We start from the raw sequence: 15134 nt of genomic DNA, 5'->3' as shown, positions 1-15134 counted from the left end.
ATATATACACACACACTTTGTATACCCAATTGTTATTTACTTTATAGGGTAAGGTATATCCAATATGAAATTATTAGATGGTCCTGATTTATTTGACACTTGATGGACTAATTTAATAAAACCCTTCAATCATAAAAATTTGTAATTTATTAATACACTCTTGTGAAGCCATTTTCTTAATTCAAAAGTTTATATTTAATTGGTCCACTAAATATTAATGGTTGAGAACCATTTTGTTGCCCAAGAATGGACTCGGGGGGGGGGGGGGGGGGGGGGGGTAAGCAGATATGCAATAGTGAGATAACAGAATCAAGTTAGATAAATTAGCATATAAATGTAAGCAATAATGTAAAGAGGAGAGATAGAGATATTGCAAATATAAACACGGCGATTTTAGCGAGGTTCAGAAGCTCCTACTCCTCGGCTCAAGTCCCCTCTTGAGACTTCCCAATCCAATATGGCTCCTCCTTACGGGTGGAGAGCAAACCTTGAAAGAAACAGTTTCTTCCTGCTGAGAGACTCTCTCTCAAAATCTTAAGGGCCAAACCAGCCCTTACAGTAATTGGACTAAGAGAATTTTTTCTCCTAATCTTACAAGGAAATGAATAAGTGTGTTACAACAACCTTTCTCTCACGTTTACAGTTCACTCTTTCTAGATAATCCAATGATACAAATGAAGCTCACTCTCTCTAATTGATGTATGTGTGAAAGAAGAATCTGAAGTTTAGCTTTGAGGATTAAAGAGTGGAGGGTAGCCAAACTTTCTTTCTCAGTAAGATGATATGAATCACTTGTTGAAAATGAGGCTCAGAGACTTCCCGTTTACAGCTTGTTTCTCATAACATATATAGAGCTCTTTCATAGACCATAACCGTTGTAAGCCCTTGACTTAGCCGTTGAAAGTCCTTTTATTGATTAAGACTTGTCATGGCACATTTGGTAGAGAAGCTTCCCATGATAGAGATTCCTTGTTTGACAGAAGTGCTCAGTGCATAGGGCAGATGAGATTTAAAATCATGTGTATGAACCTTTAATAGATAAAATGGCTGCTGACATCAAGACAAGAGCTAGAAGACGCACAATATGTCAGTGAACCCATGTGAGTCAAACTGTAAAAGCACAAAGAGAAGCACAGGTTGAAGTAAGGAGTATTTCAAGGTCAGATCTACTTGACCATAAACAAAGTCGCCTAAGTTGAGAACTGAGTCGGCTCAGTTCAAGAGTGAGACGGCTTGGTTAGTGATAGAGACGGCTGAGTTGAGTAGTTTCAAGATTCTGAAAGTGATGGAGCCTCGGCCTAATTCAGTCGGCTGAGTTGAGAAGAAAGGCGGCTGAATTAAGAAAAAAGGCGGCTGAGTTGTATTTTGATTTTGATGAGTCTCGGCTTAACTGAGGAAGCTGAATTTCAGACTTAGCCTGCTGAGTTGTCTTAGCCCATTATCTTGATGCACTTGATGCCTTAGAATGTGTATATGATGGTTTGAAATGAATGAATGATGCATGACCTTAGAAAGAGCTTCAATTGATCACAAACTCTTTACATTTTGCTCCTAAGCCACTCACCAATCTGTTTACCCCATAGGTAAGCTTTTATGATCTTTGAAGCCAGCTATATCTTGATGGTATGTTCCAATTGTGATTTTAGCTCCAGTGAATTGGGTACTTCCTTCATGACCTTATAATGTTCCTTTTGATCTGGAATGAACTTCAATAAAAACATTAGTCCACTGAACATCATTAATGTTTTGTTATCATCAAAAGTATCGAATTGCCCTTAGGAAAAATGGGTAGGGTCAACACATTTAATAATTTCTCAAGAACAATAGGCGAGGGTCATTGGCACTTTTAACTTTATTAATTACTCTACCTGTTTCCTTAACTAGTGGGAGACTATCTTTTAGGATAAAAATATCCTTAAAACTTTTATTCCCTTTCCTGTCTTTATATATATATATATATATGGACGTGTGTCTGTATAATAATTACGATAATTTTTTATTTTAATATCTTCACTCATCAAACCTACCTATTATTGTAGAGTTTGTGTTTCAATTAGTTAAAAAACTTTACTTTTTTATAGAAGTTGTGTTCTAATTAAACTAAAGGACAAAAACATGTAAAATAACTGGCAAAAAGAAAATAAAAATAATAATAATAATAAAAATAATCGTATAATTTATAAAAAAATATTGTATAGATTTTAAAATTTTCAACTGAAACTCTTTAATGTAATATTAAAAAACTTAATTTTCTTATTTAGTAAGTTAATAATATTATTATTATTGTATTATTATAAGTAAGTTATTTTTAATATTATATTGTAACTCTTAAATACAAAATACTCTTTTCACTTTTAAAGTGTGAGTGTATATATAATGTAGTGTAATATAATATAATAATATAAAGAATACATATAAGGTTGGCGTACATAAACAGTGCAGTAAAGTAAGTTTGAGCAAGTTATTCCCTGATCATCAATTTTGACCAATTTTTTTATAAAAACCCCAAAAGGCCCTTGTTGATATAGGGAAAAAAATCTCTTTTCACTTTCTCTCTCTAAACGGCCTATCTCAGCTCTCTTTCTCTCTCTAAACCGCCTATCTCAGCTCTTTCTCTCTCTCTCTAGCCTGTATATATATATATATTTTCGTGAAGTCTCTTTCTCTCTCTACAATATAGAAGATCACCGCATAAACAACCAATTAACTCTAGTCAGAAAATCACTACTTTGATAATATATATATATATATATATATATATATATATATATATATTCTTGCCAAAAAATTACTACTTTGATCAAAAACTATGTATTTGGATAATTTTTAAAGCAAACTACTTGAAAAACAATATAAAATTTCAAGATTATATATGTATATAAAAAATATGAAACTGATAAAGACATGAGAGGACAATCAATGACCCTTTTTATTTTGTGTAACTTCAAATATACAGATTAGTGATATTCCCCCGAGATGTGTATTTTCAATATGTTCTGAATATATATACATCATCTCAATTTGCTTCAGTTTTCGTCTATGATCATGGAGCTTATTTGTTTGAATTCATGATATACACAACACACATATATATATATGACAAGATCAATAAATATATGAAAATTGTTGCAAAAGAAAAGATAGAGAAACAAACAAATATGAAAGGCCCTAAAAAGAGAGAGAGAGGAGACATTTTGATTTTTATTATTATATATTTTTTAATTTTGTTATTTGGATATTTTAGACATTTTAATGACTAAATTGACCTAATGTCCTTATTTGCACAAATTGTATAATGTAAGAGTTACAAGGGGTATATTGGACATTTTGTATATTATGAAGTGGTTTTTTTCCACTTAACTCGTATATATACCTACATACATACTATAGAGAAAGAATAAAGACTTAAAAAGATATCTTTGTCTAAAAAATGCATGTTTTTAGTGTCTCATTAAATAAGGAGAGAAGTATTTAATGAGTTCAAAAGGCACCCAATAACTGTTCTTAGTATGCTTCATTTAAGTTACCAATTCAATTTAAGGAGCTATATTGTACTTCACTTTTCTTCGATTGTACTTTATTTAACTTTTTGGTTTAAAGGAAATAATAAAAAAAAAGTTTTGAATTCATTAATATATCATCCCTTAATTTATAATGTCATAACTACCATCTTTACAATTTTACACTTTTTTTTTTTTCTTTTTTACTTTCTTTACTATTTTTTTTTTCCGGGAGATCATCTCAAATAAAATAATTTATTTCATAATAATAATTTTATTTTTGTCAGTCAAAAGAGATAATTTATTTCATAGAAACTTTTTTTTTTTTTTTTTTTTTTATACAATCCAAAGAGATATTTATTTAACAAAGTTAACTTTTTTTCAAATATTTTTTAGGTAAATTTTTTATTGGTAAATTTTGATGGATAATCTGAAAATAAATAATTTATTCAATAAATATATATATATATATATATATATATATATTAATCCTCTTGTTTTTGAACCTTTTTTTTTTTATTATCTTGGGATCTTGACAAAAGAGATTATTTCTTCAATAAATATATTTTTTTGGGAGATTTTTTTCATGTCAAAAGATATAATTTTTAATGGTTATTTTTTATTTTTTTTCATCTTGTCAAAATAGGCAATTTATTCAACATATATATATATATATATATATATATATATATATATATTGTTTTTTTTTTTTTTTTTGTCTTGTCAAAAAATACCTAAAATATTAAAGATAAGGAGAAGTTTGAAAGGCCAGTTGTGTCATTTAAAAAATTGTTATTATTTACTTGTAAAATTAAAATTAGATTTGTCCTTCCATTTAAGATTGTAGAAAAACGTTAAAAAGTGAAGTGCCAATACATTCTCCCTTAAAATTAAATATGTTTTTTTATCATAAATTTAAATTGGTATTTGTTTGATTGAAATTTAAATTGATAATTACATAAGTAATTGTTTAATTTTTGTCTAATTTAAATAGGTAATTATTTTTTAATTATTTAATTGTTTAATTGTCTGAGTTACCAATTAGATTTATTTATTATTTTTTTAATTGTTTAAAGATCTAAGTTGCCCGAATTTTTTTTTTATTGAAGTTACCAGTTAAATTTATTACTTTTAAAGGTCTTTAACGGCGCGAATTTTCCAATCTAATTTCATGAACTGATTCAATATTATTTTAATAAATAGGCCATCAATGGGATAGGATAACTTCATCATCGGGTGGAGGCCTGATTATCGCTAGCTTAACAAAATTCAAAAAAATATAATAATAAGATAAATAATAAAATAAAATATAGATTATTTATTTATTTTTAATAATGATTTGAAATTATTGACAACCCTTGTACTTTTAATCTATAGATAGATTGATTGATAAATTTTCTTGTCTAATTAGAGAGGCTAAATTATTTATTTTCTTTATATATTTTCTTTTTTAATTAGATTTTTTATTAACATAATAAATAAGTAATTTGAGTTTTATAGAAACTCTTTTAAATATCTTATATTAATTAAAAAATAAAATTTCCTAATAAATTACTAATTTGTGTTAGATTTTTATAAAAACTCTTTTTATATCAATTAAAAATATTTTTTATATTAATAAATAAATATTAAAATTCCTTACACTTTTAATAATAAGGGTTAATTACACCGACACCCCTGAGGTTTATCATATTGACAGTCATATATAAGTTGGACCTTTTTTGAACAATGGCACCCTTTCAAGTTTGATAAAGTTAACAAAGACACCCCATAAGTCACTTGCCACCCCTAACACCTCATGAATTGACATTGTTGCCCTTTGACTTATAAATTGACCAATATGAATAATGAAATTACATTTCTAACCTTGTATAATATATATATATATATTTCCGGAAGGTCATTCACCATTTATATATATATATATATATATATATATATATTTTTCGGAAGGTAAAAATGAAATTTAAAGCCGCTAGAAGAAGGGCTTTATTTAGAAATCTCTTCTTGTTCATTTGTGGGTTTTGGGTTTTGTCTTTATTTTTTGTTTTTCTGTTTTTATCATTTCGTTCTTGCAGGGGTACTCATACTTTGTTTTCTGCAACAGTTTCTTTTTTAGTTTAGGTAACATTTGATGTAGATGTATTTTGCATACTTGCATGTACGTTTTAGGACTAGATGTTCTCTGTTTGACCTAATTTTACGAAAATGATTTTGATATTGGTACTTTTGAGAAACACGCCCTCACTGAACCCGAGTTTAGTAAAATGGCTTAGACTATAAGCTACATATTCTTGGGATCTTTTCAACTCCACCGAATAATATCCCAGGAGAAGAAATACAGAGAGAGACCAAAGCTCATTTCCTTTCTGATCAATTGTATATGGCAAGCTAGATTTGCCAGATTTGTCATCCACCATTTATATTGCTACAATGGAATGTATGGTACACCTTGGCAGTGATGGAATGTATGATACACCATATATTAACTAAATTTTTGCATATATACAAGTATGTAATATGTGGATATCTCTACACTCTCGATCTCTCTCCAAATTTGTGTGTATATGTATGTATGTATATATATATATATATATATATATATATGCATATTCAGTGAATACCACCAAATCAATTGTTGGAACTACCATTTGTATATTTATGTCATTTGATGGGAAATTTCAATTTGATTGCACACTGGAAGGATTTCAATTGCGCACTCTGGAAGAATTTCAGTAATGGCTTTATCTCTATGCCTCCACGATTGTACTTCAGACAGTGGCCATGGCGAAGGCGGCGCCGACACTATCACAACCTTCTCTCCAACCTCGAGAAGGATCCAAAAATCACAGGGATAGGTCTCGTCTCTGTCTTCGGCAACAACCTCGACGCTGCGACCAGATTAAACAGTTCAAGGCGACGGATTTTTTGGTGGTTATGGCAGCAACGGTGGTAAGGGATTTAGGGGCGGAGAGGGCTAAGGATTTGGTGGTGGGTTTGAGGGAGAGGCCGTGGGTTTGGTGTTGGGTTTGTTAGGGTTAAAGCTGCCATGGTGGTTGTCCGTTGCCACTATTTTTTTCTGTTTTGGCGGTGATGGTGGTGTATGGGTTTGATACGGTGTTTGAGTTCTGAATATATATATATATATATGTATAAATCTCAATAAAGAGAAGCTGATTGTTAAAGAGAGAAGAGAGAGAGAGAGTAGAGTTAGGTTTCTGATGGAGAAGGTGAGGTTAGAGATGGGGTGTGTGGGGGTGGAGTATAATGATGGTAAATTAAGGGCAAAAATGTCATTTAATATTTCTGATATTTTATAATTTAAATTAATAAAATATTGAAGGGTTAATCTTGACTTTTCACATCTTTTAAGGGGCTGTTTGGATTCAATTTATGACAGGGGGTGTCATTGTTCAAAAAATGTCCAACTTATACATGGTTGTCAATATGGCAAATTTCAAGGGGTGTGAGTATAATTAACCCTAATAATAACTAGTAAAACATAATACACGTGAGTAAAATCTAATTTAAAATTAATATTTATTAAAATAATTAAATAATTATTTTCTCAATGATAATTATAATTAATTTCTTAAAATAATTACATTGATATATTAATTAAGATAAACATATTACATGATTAAATAATGACAACAATTTACAAAATCTTTACAACAATAAATTATTTTTTGGTTGGAAACAAGAGTCCAAATATGCTTGGTGGCAGCGTGTAAGTTGAAAAAGTGTTCTTTTGCATGATTAGGTACCTATTGAAGCAACTAATCCCCTAAATTATTAAAAGTTACTATTAGATTGTTAATTGCATTTAAAATGACATTTTTAACCATGTACAATGAAAAAAATCTAAATAAAAAAAATTAAAGAACAAAAATTGAGAAGTAAATTGAAACACATATGCATATTTTTCACATAATTAATATTAGACAAGCAAATGACACAAAGACAATTACATTGATAAAACTTTAATAAAGAGTCTTTGCTGGGCCAGTGAGAGTTCAATTTGGATTCCTATGAGGCTATGACGATCACCTCTCTTGTTTGCGTGGTGTAGACTATAGAGTATCCCGGGGAGAGTTCAATTTATACTTCTTATTTATTAGTTGAGTTAATGACTATAATGAAAATGTAAATCCAACAGAAGACATGTGTAACAATGGTCATTTGTCTCATATCAGATTCTAATAAAAAAGTGATTGGGTATAAATAGGTGGATATATAATACTACCTAATAGTTTGAGTTTTTAGGTAAATAAGAAAGCACTTATTCGTTACAGTTGGTATCAGAACTAGACCCAATCCTTGATCTGGTGTTACGCCAATTGCCTAGCTCGAAGAACATTCGGGACCTCGGGTAGGCAGGATGACTCAAACCGTAACAAAGGAGATACAAGTTTGGGTAGGACATTACTGCGGATCATGTGATTGTACTATATTTCTTATGATATTTCTTGTAATTATGAAATTTACAAACAAAGTTCTTTATTTTTAGACCCATTTTAGTACCAAAAAGATAAAAATAAATAAAAGTAAATTAGTAATACTTTTTTACTTTCTAAAATAGTTTTTTCTTTTTTCTTTTTTCTTTTTTTTTGGTTTTTGGTTTTGTTTTCTTTTATCCCAATTTTTTTTATTTCATTTTCTTTCTCTTTATTTATTTCTTTTAAAATACAGGTACTTAACCAGACTTAGAAATAAAAATGGTGCTAATTGTAAAATGAATATATAAAAAAGAAAAAGAAAAAACATATAAAGCTGTTACTTGTCACTGTTAAATTTAAACTGTATATATAAACTTAAAACATAAGTACTCATTTTCAAGCTGCAGTTTTGACTTTTTAGCAATTGGCAACGAATAGAAGGGATTAAAGGGCATTTAATGACCATGACAATAGAAAATGACTAATATACCCATAAATCAGATTTTACAGTAATCCACAACATCCATTAACCTCATCTTCTCTAAATCGCATTTAACCATTTGCCTCCCCAAATAAATAAAAAAAAGTCAAAAGCAAGAAGCCAAATTAAATTACAGGAAGAAAAGCACCAATTTTCCAAATTAAGCCATTGAAAAATTAGCGAGAAAATATGCATTGGTTCATTTACTCTGTCATTATATCAGCACAATTGACGTAAATGTTTTAGGCTCTATCTGAATTTGAGCATGAATGTTGCGTTGGTGCATTTACTCTGGAAGGTATAGAAAATTACATAGTGTTTCGAGATAATAAATGCTTCGCCATTATGACATCCTTTGTTACGTCAACAGTCTCATTGGAACGGAAAAAGAAATTATGGCAATGAAGTGAACACTTTTAAATATTGTAGTATTATTTTTTATCTGCATTTCATAACTCACACGTTCCATTTACATGAATCCAATCGCCCATAGAAGTTGAAGTGAAAAGACAAAGCAATATAACAGTTTAGTGTTTTTTTTTTTTTTAAGATTATTATTACAGATATATGGACTTATTGGCTCGTTTGATGGAAGTCATAATGTTAAAAAAATTATAGTAACCAAAATGGAGACGGTCAATATGTAAAAAAATTATTCATTGTCCAAATTACAATTATTATTTCTTGGGTTATAGAAATACCACCTTTATGCACACAGGTATTATTTTTTGTGTATGCATGTATCAATTTTTTTTTTTTTTTTGCAAAACCAAAATGATACCTAATGACATAGTCAAACAAAAAAAAAAAAAAGGAAAGGTTCGGGCTTACACAAAAATTAGTACCAATACGCATAAGACAAAAGTATATATAAAAACGTTATTTATAGTAAGAAATTTAAAAAATAACTCCGTTAGCTCCGGATTATTGAAATGGAAAAAAGCAATTATAAATAACTCTTCCATGCTTAACATGTAACCGAACTCTTTCTTCTTCTTCTTTTTTCTTTTTTTTTTTTTTTCTTTTTTCTTTCAGATAAACAAGAAATTTTTAAATTTGATTTTGGATCAAATCATATTTATCAAATATAGAGTTAGATATGAATGGGGTCAAGAAAAAAAAGCTTTACAATAGGGATTGCCAACAAATTCAAATCAAGTCTGAAGATGGTGACCGATAACATATACCAAAGCTAAAATTGTCTAGTTGCTAAGGGCATGCAATTGCACCCCTATGAAGGGATGCCCTTACATATTAGGGCAATTGCACCCCTAGGAAGGATGCCCCTACAAACTAGGACAATTCAAAAATTACAAAAAATGGAGAAACTAAATATTGATTTTAGTGTGTGTGTGTATACATATATCTTAAGACAAGGTGAGTATGAGTAAACTAAATATTCATTCCCCATGTCACCTACATCATTTCCCTTTCTCATAGTATCATAATGAAGAAACTTGGTGGTTGAAGGAATAGTGATGGGTTTTTGATTTGGCCTGTGAGATGTGTGTCAGTGTATCATAATGAGAGGTGAGTTACAGTGCATCAAGATTAATTGAAGTCTATTGTGTGTGTATGAAAAAATGACTTGGTAAACTAATAATGTGCAAGTTCAAAATATCATGTGTAGTACTAGCATGTCTTCTATTGCATTTATACGTTCTAATTGTAGCCCAACAAAGACTCTTTCAAGCCATTAACTCAAGTAACAAATAGGTAAGTATAAATTGGACTCACGCTCTACACTATTTAAACAAAATAGCTGACCCATAGGAATCCAGAGCTAAGATCATCACTCTAAAAGTTTTATTGTTCAAAATGGAGTGTCTATAATATCAATTTTCATATCATTTTTATTATTAAATTTTAGAAATATATATATATATATATTTGTTAATTATTTTTTTAAAAAATAATAATAAAAAAATTAGATAAGGTAATATAGTATTTATCAAAGAAGATTAAAAAGAAATGGAGAAGTGATACGTTTTCCAACCTCAATTGCCGACTCATTCTCCGAATACAACGTGGTTGGGAATGAGTCGAAAAGAAAGAGATGTTTACGGGATTTTGTTTTAAGAGTTTCAACGTGATCCAACCACATTGTATTCGAAGGATAAGTCGATAATTGAAGTCGGAAGACCTATAATTTCTCAAAGAAATAATATATTTTTTTTATTTAACTATTATTAAATTAGATAATGTCTTTAATGAGATAAAAGTAAGGAAGCTATTTGTGCAAATATCAGGGACACTAATATAATTTAGCTTTATAAAAGAAGTTATAAGTGATATATATAGTTCGTTTGCCTTTTTTTCATTTCTGAACATCAATAACCAAGGTCGAATGTAGGAGTGGGCTTGAGACAACTCTCTCTCTCTCTCTCTCTCTCTATATATATATATATATATATATATATATATATATATACTAATTTTAGCCCGGTAAAAAAAAAATATTAATAGAATTAGTCTACTTAATCAAGTCCAAGTCAACTCAGTCACAAACTAAAATAAAGGCCCAAGCTAAATAAGCGCAGAACCGGTCCTAACCCAAGGCGACAAAGGGGCTCCAAAATTACGGGGCTCAAAATTTATAGGCCCATGGATGATGGGTTACCAAAAAAAACAAAATATTTTTAGAACAAATCATTTTAGACTTTGTCAAAAAAATATTGATGATAAATTATTCTACTTGTGAGTTTGAAAACTCCAGATATCATTATTATTGTATCAGAATCAAATCTGTTAAAATTTGCTTGTTGACTTCCAGATTTGACCGAACATGCTTATTAGGGCAAATCATTTCAGCCTCCCCAATCGCCTCCATCTCTTTTCTCGTTCTCAACTCTGAACTCCCCCCCCCCCTCCCCCCCTCTCCCTCTCTCTCTGCAACTGCAAACTACAAAATCTACAAGAATCAGAAGTTCAAAACCTATATATTTCAGTTTATCTACAAGTTCAAAATCTATTACCTATATCAAAACCCATATTATTTCAGATTGTTCAAAAAAAATCAAAACCCATATCTTTCAGTTTCCATCGCCCGCTGTTCCAGTTCGGGTTCGCAGTTCACAAGCTTCAGCCGCTGTAACACCCCCACATTTTCCACGCATAAGTTGATCAGGCTTATACACAAAAAACGAGGGATATCAAAAACAATTGGCAATATACAAGCATGGAATACAAAATGATGATAATAAAAGAATTTAGACAGGAAATGAACACTAAATAATACAACATCCATCCATCCTTTATTTAATACCGTACTTCATTACAACTTGGAAATCCTATGTCAAGGATCCCTAAATATAACCCTGAGAGTTCAACGTCAAAAGTAAATAAAAACTGAAACCGAAGTATTACATAAAACTTCTACCCTGCACTGGATCGTAAGAGTAGATGAGTTCGGATGATGGTCCCACACTGCTAACCTCAGCCTTGAAACGGATACTGACCGTATCCTGAAATAACAACAATGGTGGGTCAACCCCACGAGCAAGTCCTCTCTACTATGACCCAAATCAGAGAATCAAATAAATTAATCATTATGAATCGGTTGAGTACTATATCTGTATATATCCTACGGGAACTATCCGATGTATAACATGACCTCAACCAGAATAGACGGTGATCACTTAGACTCACACTAGGTGGTCAAGTGTCGCCTTTCCCTACCCGGGAAATCAGCTATTATACATGGTGCACGGTACTGACAACACAGACTATAACGAACTACACAATGATAACACCTCGCAAAGTACTGATGAATATACTGAGCATATAAATTAGGCAACACATGCCAACATTATTAATAAATATACCTAGTATGTCAATTAGGCAACACATGCCAATAATATTAAACCACATACCCCGACAGCCACACATCTGTCTATCGCAACGAATGCATAAGGTATAAATGAGTCTAAACTTATTAGCCAGCTCACATGGTTCTATATGGCAACACATCCATATAATATAAATGCGACATAATTAAACAGTCCATTTATTTCCTGAAATGCACACAGCATAATAATCATGGTTTGTATATCATTAACAACATAAATAATCCTGCAATGTATAACGGACAATTTATTTGAATTAAAACCATGTAATCATTTAATTTTAACATTAATGATTTAATACTGTTTAATAAAATAATAACACAATTAATGATTAACAATGTCATTAAATTAACTACATCCGTTTAATGGTGATCTGAATTGAAAACGATACAATTAATATTTAAAAATATTAATCGGACATAATAATAACTAACGGTTAATAAAATAATAATTTAATGTCCCGTTAAACCCGTAAGTACCAACCATAGGCCAAAAAGTGCAAGTTTAAGGTTTTGGAAATTACAAAACAGGCCTAGGGGTATTCTGGTAATTTCCAGCAGCTGACAGGGCCCCTCACGCGCCCCCACGCGCCGCCCTAAGCTTCCCCACGCGCAGCCCTATGTTTTCCACCCTCTCACGCGCGCACACGCGCCTCCACGCGCGTCTGGCATCAGCCACGCGCGCGCACGCGCTGTCACGCGCGCATTAATGGTTCCTGCTGACGTGGCGTGTTCTGGTTGGTCGGTTGTACCGTTTCTATGTGGGCGCGCTACACTGGATTGATCTTAATGATCATCCTTTAATCCAATGGTCCCTGAAGTGCGCGTATGCTATTATTGTACACTATGCTACATAGAATCAATCTAGTGGTCAATAGTTAATCCAACGGCTGCTGATGTAAGCGCATGGGAACCCTTGTGCGCTGCCTCACACCGGATTACTTCGGTTGTCTTCCCCACTGCCGGTGACCGGAATCCTCGCCGGAAGGTCGCCGGAAATTGCAGAAAATGCCCGGAAAAATCTAGAAAATTCTAGAAAAATCCCTAAAGTCTTATTTAATTATTTTTAGCCATTATTAATTTCATAGGACATTAAATAAATATATATCATCCTATATAATTAAAATTCCATTAATTTAATAAAATAAAATTAATAATTTATTAACCTCCAAACCTTGGCTCTATGCATAAAAATAAGCTAAACAATTAATTTATTAATTCAAAGGGGAAAAGTAGGTAATAACTTGCCTTTTTGGATTTAAAATAAATCCGCCGGTCTGCGCGTAGTCGGGTAAAATTGCCTACACCGGTCCAAGCTTCTTTCTCTTTCTCTTTTCCTTTCACTCTTATAAAATAGCTCACTAGAATGTTTAAGCTTTCTAACTTAAGTAAGTTGCCTTTAGAGTAAGTTGGCTACTAATATATATATACAAACTTATATAATATATATAATACAAATATCTAATTTATAATAACTTCTCACCCATTTCTCATATCCCTACCTATATGGCTTTAAGACAATGCAATCTTAATCAAGATATTTGATCCACCATTCTACCATAGTAAATGAAATTCTATCCTAATATTTAATTTTCCATCATTACATTGATTTATTATAACTATTATTATTATTATTACTAATATTATTATTAATAAACTTTTTTATTATTATATGATTATTATATTATTATTATTTATTATTATTATTAAACTAATATAATTATTATTATTACAAAAGAATACATTATAACATCATAATACTATATAACACAAATATAATACTTTAATTAACTAATAATGATTAATATAAGCATAACCAACAAATAAAATTATTAATACTAATACATGCATAATTAAATGAATAAATTTACTATTTTAACATACTCAATTAATTTACATGCACAATTAAATGAACTTAATATAATAATGTAGTATACACAAATAAATAAAATTAATTAACCTAACACAAAATTAATTTAAATACATTCTTTAAAATTACGGGGTATTACAGCCGCCGTCTCTCAACTCTCAAGCTTGCCCCCTTCTCTCTCCGCAACTGCTAACTTGTATGTATGGGTTTTGTTTTAATTTTTTTTCTAAATCAACTAATCAAGCTCTGTAATTCTTGTTTTGATTTTAGTTTCTTCTTCTTTGTTTATTAATCTCCTTTTGCTGATGAATCCTGCCGATTACAGGTATACAATTATGGGTAAAAGTCTGTTCTTTTTGAGGTTTTCTTTTTACTTTCTTCTCTACAAGAATAGAGTTATTTTGTGTTTTGGTTTTGGTAAAAAAAAAAAAAAATCATTTTTCTATTTGTTACAATTACTTTCTTTTGTTATTTTTATTCAGAATTTTTATGTCAGTCACATTATCTTTCTATGTGTGTTTGATTTTAATTTCATTTTCTTTGTTTATTAATGGCCTTTTGTTGATGAATGCCAAGATTTTTTGTACTCTTCTTAGGGAGATGTTAACAATGCCAACTAGTTATCGATTTTTGGCATTGTACTCATCTGCTTATGGATTTGTGCTTAAACATGTTTATGATCAGACTGGTATGGCATTGAATATGTTTCAAGGGCGGCTTAACTAGTCTAGTGCTTTTATTTTTTCAAGTTACAAATTATGCAGTGTCAAGTATAGCGGCAGCAACTACACCATCCACATTCCAGTATTTGGGATCTAGGTAACATGTTTTTCTGTTTTTGGTAAAAAAAAAAAAAAAAAAAATGAACGACCATGGATAGTCGGTGCTCTCTCTCTTTCTCTCGGTGTTCGGTGTTCCACCAACTCTGGATCATTTTTAAATCTAAGGTGACAAGTTGCACACTCAGAATCATTTCTGTTGGCATGATGTTCCACTAAAT

This window comes from Cornus florida, unplaced genomic scaffold, assembly GCF_030987335.1.
Source record: "Cornus florida cultivar Cherokee Brave unplaced genomic scaffold, ASM3098733v1 CherokeeBrave_3.0.0_Hap2_Chr08, whole genome shotgun sequence".
In the NCBI taxonomy this organism is placed as follows: domain Eukaryota; kingdom Viridiplantae; phylum Streptophyta; class Magnoliopsida; order Cornales; family Cornaceae; genus Cornus; species Cornus florida.
The sequence above is the reverse complement of the archived record's forward strand: the minus strand, read 5'-3'. Positions refer to the sequence as shown.